Source organism: Macrobrachium rosenbergii, chromosome 15 (assembly GCF_040412425.1).
Source record: "Macrobrachium rosenbergii isolate ZJJX-2024 chromosome 15, ASM4041242v1, whole genome shotgun sequence".
NCBI lineage: Eukaryota > Metazoa > Arthropoda > Malacostraca > Decapoda > Palaemonidae > Macrobrachium > Macrobrachium rosenbergii.
In genome coordinates, this window is record NC_089755.1 from 13,515,310 (window position 1) to 13,531,104 (window position 15,795).

The 15,795-nt window shown below is 36.7% G+C and overlaps 1 long non-coding RNA gene across 6 annotated transcripts in view; it reads right to left on the reverse strand.

The window, feature by feature from the left end:
* Nucleotides 1-11,656: 11,656 nt before the first annotated feature.
* The window catches only part of LOC136846445 (uncharacterized), a 798,351-nt gene continuing 794,212 nt past the window's right edge, over nucleotides 11,657-15,795 (reverse strand). For all 6 annotated transcript variants that reach the window (XR_010855393.1, XR_010855394.1, XR_010855392.1 and 3 more), the window contains one exon: nucleotides 11,657-14,536. This is a non-coding gene — a long non-coding RNA (uncharacterized lncRNA). The remainder of the gene's footprint in view (nucleotides 14,537-15,795) is intronic.

The following is a 15,795-nucleotide window of genomic DNA, read 5'->3' on the forward strand; positions in this document are numbered from 1 at the left end:
TTCTTGATGAGCATCAAGAGAATTTTGGAGTGTAATGATAAAATAGATTAGCAGTTATCTGAGGAAACCAATATCTGGAGGAGGAGGAAAACAATCAGTGAGGACTGTTTAATTTGCAAAAGCCCAGGGAATGTATAGCAATGTTCTGGGCGTAAAAAATACATTAGGAGATGGGGCAACAGTAGAAACATTGGGTATCAAGTGAAACCATGAATACATTAAAGAACAGACAAAGGCAAAAAGTCTCGTAGAAAAATTTCAGGGAGGAGATGGAGAATACAAAGTAGAATGCATTAAATACTCAAGTTGAGAAAATGAAATTAAAACAAATTACAAGAAGGTATTGGAGAGATGTAGGCTGATTCTGTGGGCAAAGCCATGTTCTGTATTCAGGGAGTGACACAGTGGTTAGGGTAGCACTAAGAATTATGAAATATCCACGGGTGAAAAGATAAGAGTGGACAGTCCAAGGCGAAAGGAGGGATGATGGGTCAGTAATGACATCAGAACGAGAAGCAAGACACTGCAGGGTGGAATGTTTTTTGAGATCACCAATAAGAGAGATGCAGAGGATAATTTTAATTATATACAAGAAGCTGAAGAAGACCTGAATTTTCTCCCAATTAAATCACACTTTAAGTAGATTCAGTAATAACACTGGATTACGATGTTTTCACTGTAGAAGATTATGATTATGATGTTTTCACTGTAGAAGATTACAATGTTTTTGCTGTAGAAGATTATGATGTTTTCACTGTAGAATTGATATTAGCTCAAGATCAAGTAACACCACCTGACTCCTGCATAGATAATGTTCATATAATAAGTTGTCCTAACAAATTGTCCTCCATAAACCCTTACGTAGAATCAAATGTCTTGGCCTCCACCTCAATTCTTGACATTTAGCAGTGGTCATTTGATAGCTGCATCATTCCTAGTAATTGAAAGCTAGCTGTTTGAATAATGTATTGTTTATGGCTGAAATTTAGTTCTGAAATGCTTTCCAAGTATCTCAGGAATTTCTGAGTGGTTATCTTAAGTGGAACCAGTGTACAGGATGGTACTCTATAGTTTATCTTGAGATGTTCACTGTAGACTCTCAATGGTTCTTAGGAAACCTTTGGCTCCGAGCTGCATTTTCTGCTCTTTGTTTCTTCTTCTTCCTATGGAGGCTCTCCACTAAGCAGCTCAGTTACTTTAGCTTTACATTGCTCCAATGTTACCAGTCTGTCAACAACAAATCCCTCAGGTGAGCCTTGTAAATCTACAAATTTTAATGGTATCATTTAACTAATTCAACAAAAATTCTGTAATACACCCAGTCCTCACATGTAGAGTACGTACAGGACAACATTAACTATAAGAGATGTTATTTCATATGACTGCATCAGTTGCATAAGTTAAGAATGTTTACTTAATATTCTGGTGAAACTGTTAATAATGTTAATGTTGTTAATGTTTGTCTTCACTTTAGCCATTGCTGAATGACATGTTTTGGAAATAAATCCATGAAGAGATCTTGCTGAAATATACAATATTTTGAATTTTACTTGATTGGCAATATTGAGATATGTAAATGGCATGTCCATTGACTGTCCAAATTGAGTAATGGATTTTTATCCCTTACAGGTCATTGCTAATACTGTCTAACTAGCAGTAGCCTAACCTTATACTACAGTTGTGAAGGGCATGCATATTATGGCCTTGTTGGATAAGTACTCTACTCTGCAAGTTTGAAATTCTGTACTGAAGACTTGACCAGAATTGCAAAGATGCCTCAGCAGCATATGCCTGAATCCTTTACCTAAGTAGGCATCTGCATTTATAAGTGTTTTTGAAATTGGCTTTTCCTAGGTAAAGCATCATTCATCATTGTCTTTCCTTTTCTTACCAGCTGCTGCTAATGTGCATATCTGTTAAGGTATATTCATTTGTGTTATTTACTATTGTTAGCTGTTGTTATCTTCTGATATGGGCATTCTGTTCAGTGGAAGCTTGCATTATTATTAGTAAATTTGAAGGCCGTTTTGCTTTCTTTTTCCATGCTTAAATTAATAATAGCTGCATCAATAGAATTCTGTTTAAAGAGAGCTGTTGTTATCTCTGTTCTTCCACCAATTGAAGGCCTTGCTTGATTTTTCCATGTGAAAGAAGGTTGCTGTTTAATTGTTTGACCTTTTTTAGTGGCTGTCTCTGAATGTTTTGACCTTAGTAGCTGTCTCTGATGCATTCATGAAGGTTTCCATTTTGCTAATGGAAATGTACAAAAATTCTTTGAACAGAAATGTACATTTACATTTTCACCTTTCCACTTTATTTCAGTATGGCATGGTTGCAATCAGAATGGTTTCAGTAATAGATTTTGAGGATGTGCTAACTGCATTTATTCAGTGGTGTTGGAGTTGATAAATGCAATGACCATTGTTTTTGTTTGTTGCTTTTAGTGTAGCACCTCATACATGTGTAATTGCTTGCAATAGTCAAAGGTTATTTGCCATAACCTTGACAGCATCTGACAGCAGGTAGGTGGGTGCTTGGGATATTTCTAAGGCACCATTCCCCTGGGGGCCATTGTCCAGATCAGTGGGTGTTGTAGTTGTTTGTGCAGATTTCTTGACTTGTGAGCAACAAGAATATTTCTTTTATGATGGCAGTCAGGTCCTGCCTGTTTGGGATGGTGTTGTCTTCATAGTGCCTTCCAGTCTTACCTTGAATATGACATACATCATTTAGTATAGTCACTTATTGGTCTGGGTAACCCTGGACAGGGCCATGGAACTGGTAGACATTTTTCATCTTCCTCCTAATGTTTAGTACTGGGGTTGGGCCAAATTATTCCTTACCAGGAACCTGAAGGTGTCTTGGTTCTCATGTTATAATGTTTAATAGTTTGGTCAGGGGTATAAGGTTTAGCAATTTAGTAATGTGTTTTCTTGTAAGATAGTGTTTGTCTTCTCAGAAAAAACAGCCCCTAGCAAGATCCATTACCATTCACGCTTCAAGTTCTGGTTACTGAGATGTAGTAGTCTTCAGAAATCATTAGTGGAAACATTAAACTCTGCCCTGACTATCACACTAATCTTTATTAGAACCAGAAGAGATTGTCTCTAGGCAAGGAATAACTGAGCTCTGCCATGTGCAATGTGCTTATGAAGAAATACTTGGTTTACCACTTAGCCCAGTCCAGTGATGACTGGCACATAGATCAGCAGGAGTACCAAGCCATTAGTCTACCTTTTGTCATGTGTCTGTGGAGGTTATACCAAAAGACCCTCAATCATTCAGGTGTACTGTATTGTTTTTACTTTATGTTCCCTTATATTTAATTATTCTTTAACTTCTCCTTTTTGCAGGCTGATTTTCGCTCGGAGCTGTCGTGGGTTTATAGTCTGTTGACTCTGTTCATATGGGTTTTCAGCTGAAGACTTGAAGACAGAAGGAAAGAAAGATGTTGATTACTTGTCGTCATATGTGGCAGAGGTGCAAACCTGTCATGAAGAAGATGACTCCATCACTCTCACCTTGCTGTGATCAGCTACATTGACATACAGCATACAATAAGAAAAAAGAAGGTAAGTTCATTTCCTGTGTTTGTAGAATTACTTGTACATTTTCTGTAGTAACATAAGAACCTCCCTGGGTGTGTCCATACCCTTCCATGAAAAGGAGATTGGTAAAAGAATAAAGTGCTTTATTGCAAAATGAATTACACTGCTGCAGCTATTAATTTGTATGGCTTCTCATTTACAATCATAAAACTTTATTTTACACAATTGAAAGGAAATAGGTTTATAACAGTTCTGACAATCATGTAGACCTCATTACAGGTCATTCTTGATGGAAGTCTCCAGGAGCACAAGCAAAAGATTTTCAGAGGTCGTAATGTCCACATCAAAAAAGCTGCATCATCTGTTTGGTAGGAGACTCCAACATCTAAAAACATCAGTGGACACCTGGTTCTACTGTCAAATTTGGATGCACCATGCCATCTGCTATGGAGAAGGCAAGATGAATATAATAGATGACATTCCTATCAAGGGTTAATGAAATTCAGTCCACCTGGGCATTCTGAGACTGAAGACCCCAAAGATAATGAAAGGGCTGCAGAAAGAAACAGCAGCTTAGGCACTACAAATGGGAAGATGTGCCAATTTTCAAGGATGTAGAAACTTTTTGCAACACCAGCAGCATTAATTTTATTTGATACTTCTCATTTACAATCAGAAAACAGAAGGCATTTGACATCATCCAGGAAATAGGTTTATAGGACAGAACAACAACCATTCTGCCTCATTACAGAGAAATTTGATGGAAGGATCCAGGAGCACAAGAGAAAGATTTTCAAGATTTACAACCCACAGTCAAAACAAGTAAGATCTTTAGTGTTGGAATCAGCCATAGAGATAATGTCACCTAGCGATGTTTCGGGCACATTTTGACTTTTTAGTGATTTCATCTGCATCAATGTAGGGGATGCCAGATAAAAAAGACAGTGTTGTAATTTCCATTCCACAAGATGACCAGTTTTCAACTTTGATTCTGATGAAGTATAATGCATCAACAAGCGCCTGCATGTTAAGAAGCCCATTATGGAAGTTGGATAAGCATTTTAAGTTTTTAGATACGTTTTTAACAGAATAATTTAACAAATTATTCTTTCTTCCTTAGGAACTGTGTGTCGATCTTTGATGCCTAGTTCATGGGACAACACTCCACAGTATGACAGCATTCAAATTCTCATTAGCCAACGGTATGGTGGAAAGGACCCACCGTTCATTGAAAGCAGCTCTGATGGCACGTTGTATTGATAGAATTGGATTGAACTAGCTAGTTGGGTCCTGCTCGGTCTCACCAAGGACCAAGTACCAATTGAATCTCCCGCAGAAACAGTAACAGCAAAGCATTGAAATTACTTTGGAGAACTCTTTTAAAATCATGCCAGACACCTAATTTTACCTTTTTGTCTCTAAGACTTTTAAAATTGCAAAGAAGTTTAAATTCAAGAAGACTTTGGGACAGGACTCATTTATTCATTTTGGATATTTTGAGAGCCCCAGTTTGCTTCTTCATGAATGAACCCACTGCCCATTTGACTTTGTAAGACCATACTGAGTCTTAAATGGAATATCCAAGGCTTTAAGATCAATGAATTTATGGGCGGGAATACTGGATATCTATGTTTGGTTAAAGCCAGCCTTTCTGATGGACAAGGAATGGGAGAAACCACTAGACGACAAGAAGTGTCCACAAAACAAGACCTCGGATGAAGCTATTCTGGGATTCATTGAACTAGCTTGAGAACACGTTGCAGATTTAGGGCCGTACTCAACTGTTTTCAGTAATACAAGAAGTAGTCACAGATATCGATTAAGTTTTGAACTTCAGATTGGTAATGAGCTCAGTGCACTTCTGAGTAATGAAGAAGATAGGCGTGATTAGGTTTCAACAGATCATTCAATCATTATTTGAGTAATTGTCCTGACTTATACTTGTAAAGATCTTCTTTCCCATTAATTACGATCATGTATTGAATCTATCAATGCAGCAAGAATCTTGCCATATATTTGTATGATAGAACCTCCTGGCTTTTTCCCAATATATGTTTTAGATGTCCATTTATGTCACTTTTAAAATTTGATTGACTTAAACCATGTTTACTCTCACCTCTGCAATGAATTTTATGAAAGAAGGATATCTGGGGTTGGGCACCACGTTAAAAAGTCCACACGCTGCTATGAATACCTACTGCCCAGGTAATAAATCAATCAGTACCCAGTTCTGTCTCTTGACCTCACACCACCTTGACCTCACACCACCTTTCAGAGCATCAACAGAACCACAGGGATTTCTTCTTCTGATATGTCATTGTGTATGTATATTTTATTTCTCCTGATTTGGTCATACCAATGATCTTTCAAATCTGTTTGGTATTTCCATTTCTGTATCTGGGTACAGATTCATTATCCCTTTCTTTTGTGTTCTTTTTGGTCTTATTTCCATTATTTTTATATGCCACCATTGTTTGCTCTGGCCGCAGTCCTCTTCCCTGGCTAGCAGATTTCCATTGGTCTTCTCTCTAAAGTTACTGATTACAGGTTTCCATCTGCCATGTTTTCAGAAGGTCGTCTTCCAGCATCAGTGCTTCCCACTGTTCAGTCTCAAGCCAAGTTATTATGGCTTCTTCCTCAGTCTGGTCCTTGGTTATTTCCTTTTGTCCATGCTTGATTCTCCTGAGTTCCCAAGTTCTTGATTCTCATGGTTCCAGTCTCTTGGGTTAACTGATCCTGCTCAGCCTTGTAACTTTCTGGGACAAGTATGACCTCCTTGAAATTTCAACTATTTGAGTCCATTTGAAGGAGTAAATTTTCTCTAGTGTTTTCTGGAATGTGCTGGGAACTGCTGCCTCATTCATGTTAGGCCATGATGAAAATGCAGGCCGTGCATCATGGAGATGTTCTGTTTGCCTGGGGGCATACTCACTGGCTGGTTGCAACATTTGACTGCCTGGTAGTCAGTTGGCCAAGAGGGGGGCCTTGACTGGATACTGGAAGTGGGTGCTGCTGTGACTGCATAAGTTGGAACTCCATGTTTGTCTTCTTCCATCTGCATTTCTTCTTTCGCCAATTTCTTATAAATATTCAGATTCCTTTCAAGAGAAATCTCATGTGAAGGGACCACCCAGGCCAAGCATGGCTTTGCAAGTCACCATTTCAGTATGGCCCTTTTGCATTCAGTGTAGGTTCTTCTTTGAAACTCCTGCAGTTAGAGCAGATTTTATACTCTTTTACATGGGTAGGATGGGTTCTCCAAGTCTTCGAGGACTTATATACCACTGTCCAGGGCAGAGCTAATGACGACATGACAATCTTCATTCCTGCTGCTGAGTTTTTTGATTTTCTGCATAATGATTGGGCCATAAACCATGGCCCTTTCATCACGCCATAGAAGCTACCATGAACAAATTTTTGAACAATGTGGATCGATTTTCTCCATGTTACAAAAAGCTATGGCACGAGATGTCTGCTGGTGTCATTTCCACAAGAAAGGGTTTTCATCGAATCACTAATTGTCCAAGAGGTGTTGACAACAGTAACTGACTGGTGAATTGACATCTTCGAGCAAATACAAGAAGTAGGCACATCTTGGAAACTTCTGGAAAAGAAATATTTCTTTTTCAACATTTCTTCGACACTACTGCATCTACCCATATAGCCCAGGAGCACCAGGATCAAAATCCGGGGTTGCTGAAATAATTAGATGACTGAAACTTTGCACAGGTATAGAGTCAATTGTGACCTGAACAACATATTAAAAAACCCCACTGTCTCCCACGCTTGGTTAGGCCGTCATTTTGGAAAATGGCCGCCATAGTGGATTTCCAGAAAATTCAAAGATCTCAAAAAATAAATTTTATCAAAAACACCACTCAATAAAAGTTGTTAACAGAATTGATTGTTTTAGAGCACTCACTAGATTAATTTAAAAAAATGAAAATCTATATGAAAAAAAAAAAAATATTGAAATTCCTAATCCAATTTATTTTCAAAGACAATTTCTACAAAACTGGTGCCTATATGACAAAATGCTTTTAAACAATGTTATAGAACATACTTTCTCTTTTGGTCCCATATATACAAGTTTATACTTATATTCATAAATAAAAAAGTTATGGAGGAAAATATTTCAGAAAACTGAAATGTCAAATTTTCACATACAGGATCAAACATTTTTTTAATGGGAAGTGTTGATTTGCAATCATTCTGATAAATTATTGAACAATGTTTTAATAGTGCATCATTATTCATTTCTTAATGAGTAAGTCCCTGCAGGAGTTACAATGGCAGTGAAAGGATCTCGTGCTTTTTTTTTTTAGAATAGAGAAGGATGCCTGATATATTAATGAGGTTTCAGACAAATATCTTGTGTAGGATTAATAATACATACACTTTGGTTATACCCATGTACAATAACAATAAATACGAAGGAAAATATTTCAACTGAGTGTTCATTAATACAAATATAAGCTCTCAAACACAAAAAAATATAACAGCAGGCCAGCATAACGTTAATTGTGGGACAAGTATGTCATATAGGGTACTCTTGCAGTAAATATGGATTGTTTTATATCTGAATAGAACACACTCAGAGCTCAAACATTCTTGATGTTAAGTTTTCTTTCAACACATGAGCGTCTTCTTCATCATCCTCCTCAAATGGTAGTGCCCATTTTCACCATCCAACAAACACTGTCACAGATGTTTGAGCATGATAAACCAGCCCTGGTGACATTCACATTGATGGCGGCAGCCTGTTGCAAGACAGTTACAGCTGACTAAATGTAACAAGTCATCTGGAGCTGGAGGTTTCACCTGAAGGGATGGGTTTCAGCCCATTTTGGAACTCTCCCATCCCCATTCGACTGGACACGAGAGATGGTTACCATGTTAATGCTGTGAATTGGTAGAACACCTCTAAACAGTGCAAGCGAGCTGCATCACTTGTTGGTGGCAATGTTGATAACTGAAAGGATTTAAGTGACATCTTTGCAACTGTTCTCATTGTATGCATGCAAACGATACCTGTCCACAGAAATTTCTCCGCTCCATTACATAGAAAGGAGGAAAGCTTCGCCAATGAAGAACTTCATCTTTAGATGCCAAACAAGTTATCAAATACAGACACTGAATTGCATATGTCTTGGCTCTTCCACAAAATATCAAAGGACTTTCTTTTCCTTCCCATATAAAGCTGATGTTGTGTCCAGGCCTCTGACAGTCATGGAGGTTCCAGCAGATGTTGACCAGAAGATGTCCCAGGTTAGATAGAAGTTTCAACTAATATCATAGATCTTGTTGGGGTTGTGTACTTTACCAGGTTTAATAACAGTATTTTTGTGGATGATTTAGAAAGAGTACTAGTAAGTCTGTGTTCACCACTGCTACATTATGTCCACTATTTTCTAATGACCAAGAAGTTTGAACAATAGACATATCTGCATCTTCCTTGGCAACTATAACTGTAATGCCAGCACTGCTGCATGTGGTCCTTCAGTTTACTGATCAGCAGTGTCTTGCAACGCTGGGTATTACACAGGAAATCCGCTTGTGGTAACGTTGAGTAACATTCCTCATTGAAAAAGTCTATAGAACAATGCTTGGATGCCCTACGATTTTGCTCTTGAGATTTGGTTGTTGATGACCACTGGATACAGCCATCAAAAACAACTGTTGCATTTTTGCCATAATGGTTGATTACATAACCTGGACAGGACTTGAAAAATATCAGCCGATAAGGCCTGAAAACCTTGTACACAACTTCATGAAGAAGATGACCACCATCCACCAACCATACTGAGTATTCATCTGAAACTAAGGCCTTCCCAAGGTCCATATGATTCCAATTTAGTCACTAAGGCTGCTTTGTGCCTTTTCTCATTGAGATGTCGTCAAAAGTGAAGGAGGTTTAATGGGAATCATATAATTAGCAGTGGTCATCATTTTCCAAAAACATAGATTCTGCTGAAAAGCTGTTGAGAGTTCACTGCAACAACATCCTCAGAACTTTCAGTCCATTCCTCATGATGTCATACCCAGCAAAACTGCGTTCTTTCTTTTTGAGTCATAGTTGAGAACTTCTTGCCATCCATATCAAGATTTCTTTTAAGCCAATTGATTTTGCTGATTAACAGTTCACTAAATCTTCCAATCATTATTTCTGTTAGTAAGGATACCAACCCACTAAAAGTTTCTTGAAATGATGTCTTGAGATTAGCCAGTTCTGCGATCATTTGTAAGTAATCTATCATTAAACTGTCGTGATTCTCTCAATTCAATTTGCTGTTCAGTTGTTGCAGATTTCACCAGTAAATTTCTCACAGCATCACAAACTTTTGTCTCTTTGTCATTTTATTTGATTGACTGTTAAGATTTAAATCCCTTCATCAGATACTGCTCACGGATATCATGGGGTCGGGCTCCATTTCCCTGACCAATAACTATTGTATACCTTACCGTGGTAATAAATCAATCAGTACCCAGTTTCTGTATTCCTTCTTTGCCATTGTATTTCAGTTCATTTGCATTTTCTGCAAATAGATATGTCATTTGTGTATGTATATTTTATTGCCCTGAGCATGGAAATATATCAATGATCTTTCATTACACAATCTGGTGCAAATTTCCATTTCTATATCTGCGTACAGATTCATTGTCACTTTCTTTATGGGATTTTTGGTCTTATTGCATTATTCTTCTATATGACTCAAGTCCATCCTGTTTGATTGATGTTGTTTATCAGCTTAGTCTTAATGCCTGTTGGATTTTTTGTTGGTCTTCTCATCAGTTTCATGGGTTTCCCTCTGCCTTTTTTCTGTTTTCACATTCTTCATGCATCAGTGACATCATCTGTTCAGTCTCAAGCAAGGTTATTATGGCTTCTTCCTCAGTCTGGTCCTTGGTTATTTGCTTTCCAGAAACATGTTCTTACAGAAATTCTCTGGTTCTTGAGTTCTTGATTCTCATGGTTCCAGTCACTTGGGTTAACTGATCCTGCTCTAACTTGCTTCCTTTGCAAAATGACCTCCTTGGGAAATTTTCACTATTTGTAGTCAATTTACTTTTGAAATTTTCTTAGTGTTTTCTGGAATGTTTCGGGAACTGCTTTCCTCATTCATGCTGGCCATGATGAACACAGTGAGTTTGATTATTATGTTATGTTCTGTTTCAACAGCATACTCCACTGGCTGGTTTGATTTGAAGATTCCTGGTGGTTCTTGGTCATGGGGCCTTGACTGGTGGGTCTATGTTGTAGTTTCAAAATGACTGCATAAGTTGGAGACTCATTGCTGTTTGTCTTTCTCATTTGGCTCTCTTCTTTTGCCAATTTCTTATTTATTCTTCCTTTCAGGGCATATCATGGTCTAGCGTGTGGAATTCTTTTTAAGTCTTGCATTTCAGTTGGCACTTTTTAATTCAGACATGTGACTTTGCTGCTGCAGTTAAAAAAAAAAGCAGTTTTTCTATAACTTTTGTTTTGGGGGCATTTTGACTTCTGCAGCTTATCCACCACTTTCCAAGGCAGAGCTGTTGAAAATACAATTTTGATTCCCATATAAATTTTATTATTTTCTGCATAAATTATTGGTTTTTAATAAACACAATGATTCTTCATAGAAAAGCTTCTAGAACAACTTTTGATGCAATGTGATGTTTTTTTATGTTACAAATATTTTTGAGATATTTCAATTTTGATTTTCCAACAAGAAAGCCATTTTCAATTGAATCGGCTAATTGTCCAAGAGGTGTTGAGACAGTGGGACTGGTGATGACATCTTCGAGGCAAATACAAGAAGCAGGCAAATCTTCTTGGAAAAAATTATTTCTTTTTCAAAATTTCTTAACATTACTGCATCTACCCATAACACTTAAACAAAAATGAAACTGTTACATAAAATCCAAACAAGATCTAAGCTCCTTGGCTTCTGTTTTCCTTAACAAGATTTCACTTATTCAATCAGAAAATTTACCACAGAATGCACCCAATAAAAAACTTTCAAAATGATAGAATTTAACAAAACTCTAAAATATATTACATTAATTTTTCAAATCAAATCCTCTAGACACACCATTTCATACAGGTGTACAACATGTCAAGAACCCTGTTTCCATGAAAATACATTTTGAATATCTTTTCAGCAACAACAAACACATTTCCATATGATAACCAGTTCTTATACAGCTAAAGCACCTCACCAGTCACTTGTGAAATGGAAAAAGCTTCTATAACTTCAATGAAAATGATGTAGATTCGTTACCCAGATCCAAATACTGACAGGCAATTTCTACAGCATTACTAAACAGAAGGAAAGAATGATAAATTTTAAAGTAACTACTACGGTAGCACCTCATCTTACTAGCTTCCACCACATGATTTTTAAGTGAAACTTACAAATCTGGTAATGATGCAAGACATGCAATTCTGAAACAACCTTGAGATATTCTAAACAAGCAATCACAGGTTCCTTGGTTACTTACATGACTAACCCCTGCCACCCCCATCCCCCAAATTGCCTCCACAGTATTTCTCCTACTCAATCAAGTCTTGTAAATTTGTTTGTAGTGTAAATAAAACAATTTCTCCTACTCAATAAATTTTTGTCAATTGTTTGCGATGTAATTAAGCAATTTTTCCTACTCATCAAAATTTTGTGAATTGTTTGTAATCTAAATAAAGCAATTTCTCCTACTCATTAAATTTTTGTGAATTGTTTGTATTGTAAATAATGCAAATTCAAGCAGGTTTGGTGATTTTCTTTCTTTTGTGCAATTAGAGGCCATGCAAGTTAAATATTTCATCACAGATCATGAATATATATGTACTTTAGTGTACCAACAGAGTAATGATTTCTTGCATATAATCCTTATAGATTCCAAAGACACTCTTGATGTGTCACATTCAGATAATCCTAAGACCAGTGCACATACACAGCACAGTGAAATTGCTGCACCACTGTTGTCCAACTTACTTTAATAAACACTGAAATGTAAATCAGTAAATATGCATAATTTTCTCAGCTAATTTTGTCCATGACATTCCAAGTGTAGTTTACATGAGCAACTGTATGGAATTGACCTCTTTTGATTTACTAGGATTCATGCTAAAATCCTGCATTAAACCATGTACTGAAAACTAGTGACTGACGGAAAGGCTTCAAGCTGTCTGTTGGTGGTTCTAGAGCATTCACTATGCGTAGGCTTATTGATTTTTCATTCTGATATTTTGATGAAATTTATCACTTTTGTAAAGTATATAATGCATGAATATTGTACTGCAATGTGTTTTTTTTAATCCTGTGGGGATGACTATGGGTTCCTTTTATTCAATACTTTAATTTCCTAATGCTCCTGTTAGTACTGAATTGCTGAATTTATTTAGTACTTATTAACTAATGTTACGCATAGCACTCATTTTTTCCTAACTTACAGTTATTCCATTGTAATGTGTAACTATGAAATCACAAGCTGATGCACACACATACACATATAATGATTTTTGCATTTTAATATGGGGTTCATTTAAAATCTCAGTAATGTCTACTATGCACAACTGTTCTAGAAACACTTTTGAGAGAGAGAGAGAGAAAGGGGGGCGGGGGGAGTGAACTTAGACAAGACCAGATGATCAACACATATATGCATGCACTGTCTTAGCTTCTTAGTAATATTGTACACAATAAGATGGCATCATCACACTCTCAGGTGTTACATCTAATCATTAAAAGTACTGCACTTGTATTGAAACAAAGTGTTCCACTGATGGCTGGGGACTCATATGAGAAATTCTTTATGTATTATCAAATATCTGAGTGTCTTGGAACTTATTCACATTAAACCAACTCATGTAGCACTGTTTCTATTGTGTTAAGTATTAATGTGCCATTTTTATCAACAATGTAAGTGTATATAAGTTTTGCTGTGATACACTGAGCTACACCTACTGTCATCTTTCCCCTGAAATATTTTTCACATAAGTTAACAAAAAAGAAACAAAGAACATTAAAAATACAGGCTGTAGGGTATTTCTTATATGCTGCTTATTGTTACTGAATGTACACAAGTTATGTATCAAGTAAGCATATACAGTGTGTGTATGTAGGAACTCTCATCTACAATTATGGAACTTTCTTGCTAGGCTAACTTTCAAAATATGAGGCACTGTGTGGGTAAATCACCTTAAAATAATAAATGTAAAATCCAGGTTAGGTTACACTAGAAATTATACAAATTACTGTATCCAGGGCATCTGAGTTGGCCCTGGGATATTTTGCAAGCTCATTTGAAGGCTAACCATAAGGTCTTTGTCATTTACCAAAATTTGGCAGTTCTCCAAAAAGGCAGACCCTGAATCACCAGATAAGCTGAGGGGCTACTGTAGTTGGGAATGACATTACCAAGTGAAGTCTACAGCTTAGAGACTGTGGACATTACCCAGCAAATGCCCTTAGCACAAAAGAGCACTGAAGTACAATGACAGATAAGTTGAGCAAAGAAAAACTGAATGAACAATTAATAAAGTGAACCAGTAAATCAATATACTGTATTACAATTAAATCACATCCATGCAGTCATTACACAACAGAATGAAAATCTTGGTGTGCATGGGTGCATTCCAAATCCTTGTATCAATTGTCATCACTTGTATATCATAAATACTGTACCTTTCAAAGATTACCAATACTATAGCAAACATTCAGACCTCCATACAGATGATTTATGTATACATTTGTACCAAACAGATCTCCTACGTATCAGCATACTGAATGCTGAATTTAAATTGAGAAAAACTGGGTCACCATGATTATGCTACAGCATATTCTGTCTTCCAATTCTTCTGAAATGACAGACAGCTTTGCAAATACAGGAGCTTAATTTGCCCAAAATTGGTTACTTTAATGTGTTCTTATTCCTTGAGCAGCCAGTCAATAACACTGTCAAGGTCCTTGGATGCTGAGGTGGATTTCTGAAGATAGGACAATAATCTGAAAAGAAAAACAAAGATTTTAGAAATGACTTTAAAACTACTCAAAAGACCATTCCAATATTGAATAATCTAGGGCATTGCCTAAGCCTTCTTCTGAAGTCTTACACTAAAAAGCACATTACAGTATATTGTAATTTATTCTTTTGTTTCATCACAAACCTTTTAGTGCTTATAATTTAGCCCAGTTTCATGTTCCCCAAATTTATACACAAATCCATCTCTTCCCTAACAGGCCAAAGAAAAACATTAGTCAGCAGGTAACTATGAGCATGTGCACAGGGGTTCCAATCCTCAGCAGTTAACAGTCACACTTTTCATGTGTCTTTTGAACTGTCAACAACTCACAAAATTCAGACTTCCTGATTCCTTGCTAGAGGATTGCCTTCATTTGCTTACAAAGTCAGTCAAGCATTAATCCACTATTTTATCTCCTTATTTTTGCTTTTTAGCAGAAGGAAATTCAGGTGAAATCTTCACCTTTTGGGTGAAGACCATCTTTGCTGGCTAGAAGGTTTCACTGCCTCACTTGATGGCAGTCAATGAAGAGAACCACCTCAAGTACTATTTCTAGTGCTAGTTTTACCTAGAATATAGAATACTGTATAATATAGAACTTAAGCCAAAGCCAAGTGATGGGACCTACGAGGTCATTCAGCACTGAAACAGAAATTTACAGTAAAAAGGTTCTAAAAGTGTAACAGGAGGAAGGTGAAAAGTAAGATGGAAGAAAGAGAATATGAATGGATGTACAGCAAAAGGAATGAAAGGGGTTGCAGCTAGGGGCTGGAGGCACGCTGCAAAGAATCTCAAGTAATGCCTACAGTGCACTGCGCGAGGTGCACTGATGGCACTACTCCCTTATGGGGAAAACTCTGGTGAATTTTCACCTTTTAGGTGAAGACCATCTTTGCTTGCTAAAAGTTTTTCACTGCCTGACTTAATGGCAATCAATTAAGAGAACTATTTCAGTTACCATTTATAGTGCTAGTTTTTCTGTTTTTTCCAATGTTTGGGGTTATTTTGGTATTCATTTTGGTTTAAGTCAGTGCTAGTAATTATGAGTGGCAAGAAAGCTAATGAATTTTCTAAGTTTAGGATCCTAAATTCTGTATAAATATAATTTTTCTTGTGAAGTGTTTTTGGGAGTACTGTATGTTGTATTTCCTTACACCTCTGTTTAGTTGTTTTTCCTTTAATGTTTAAAGGTCAGTTCTTGTTTGCTATTTTAATAATTTGTATTTTTTTACTTTGTAGAAG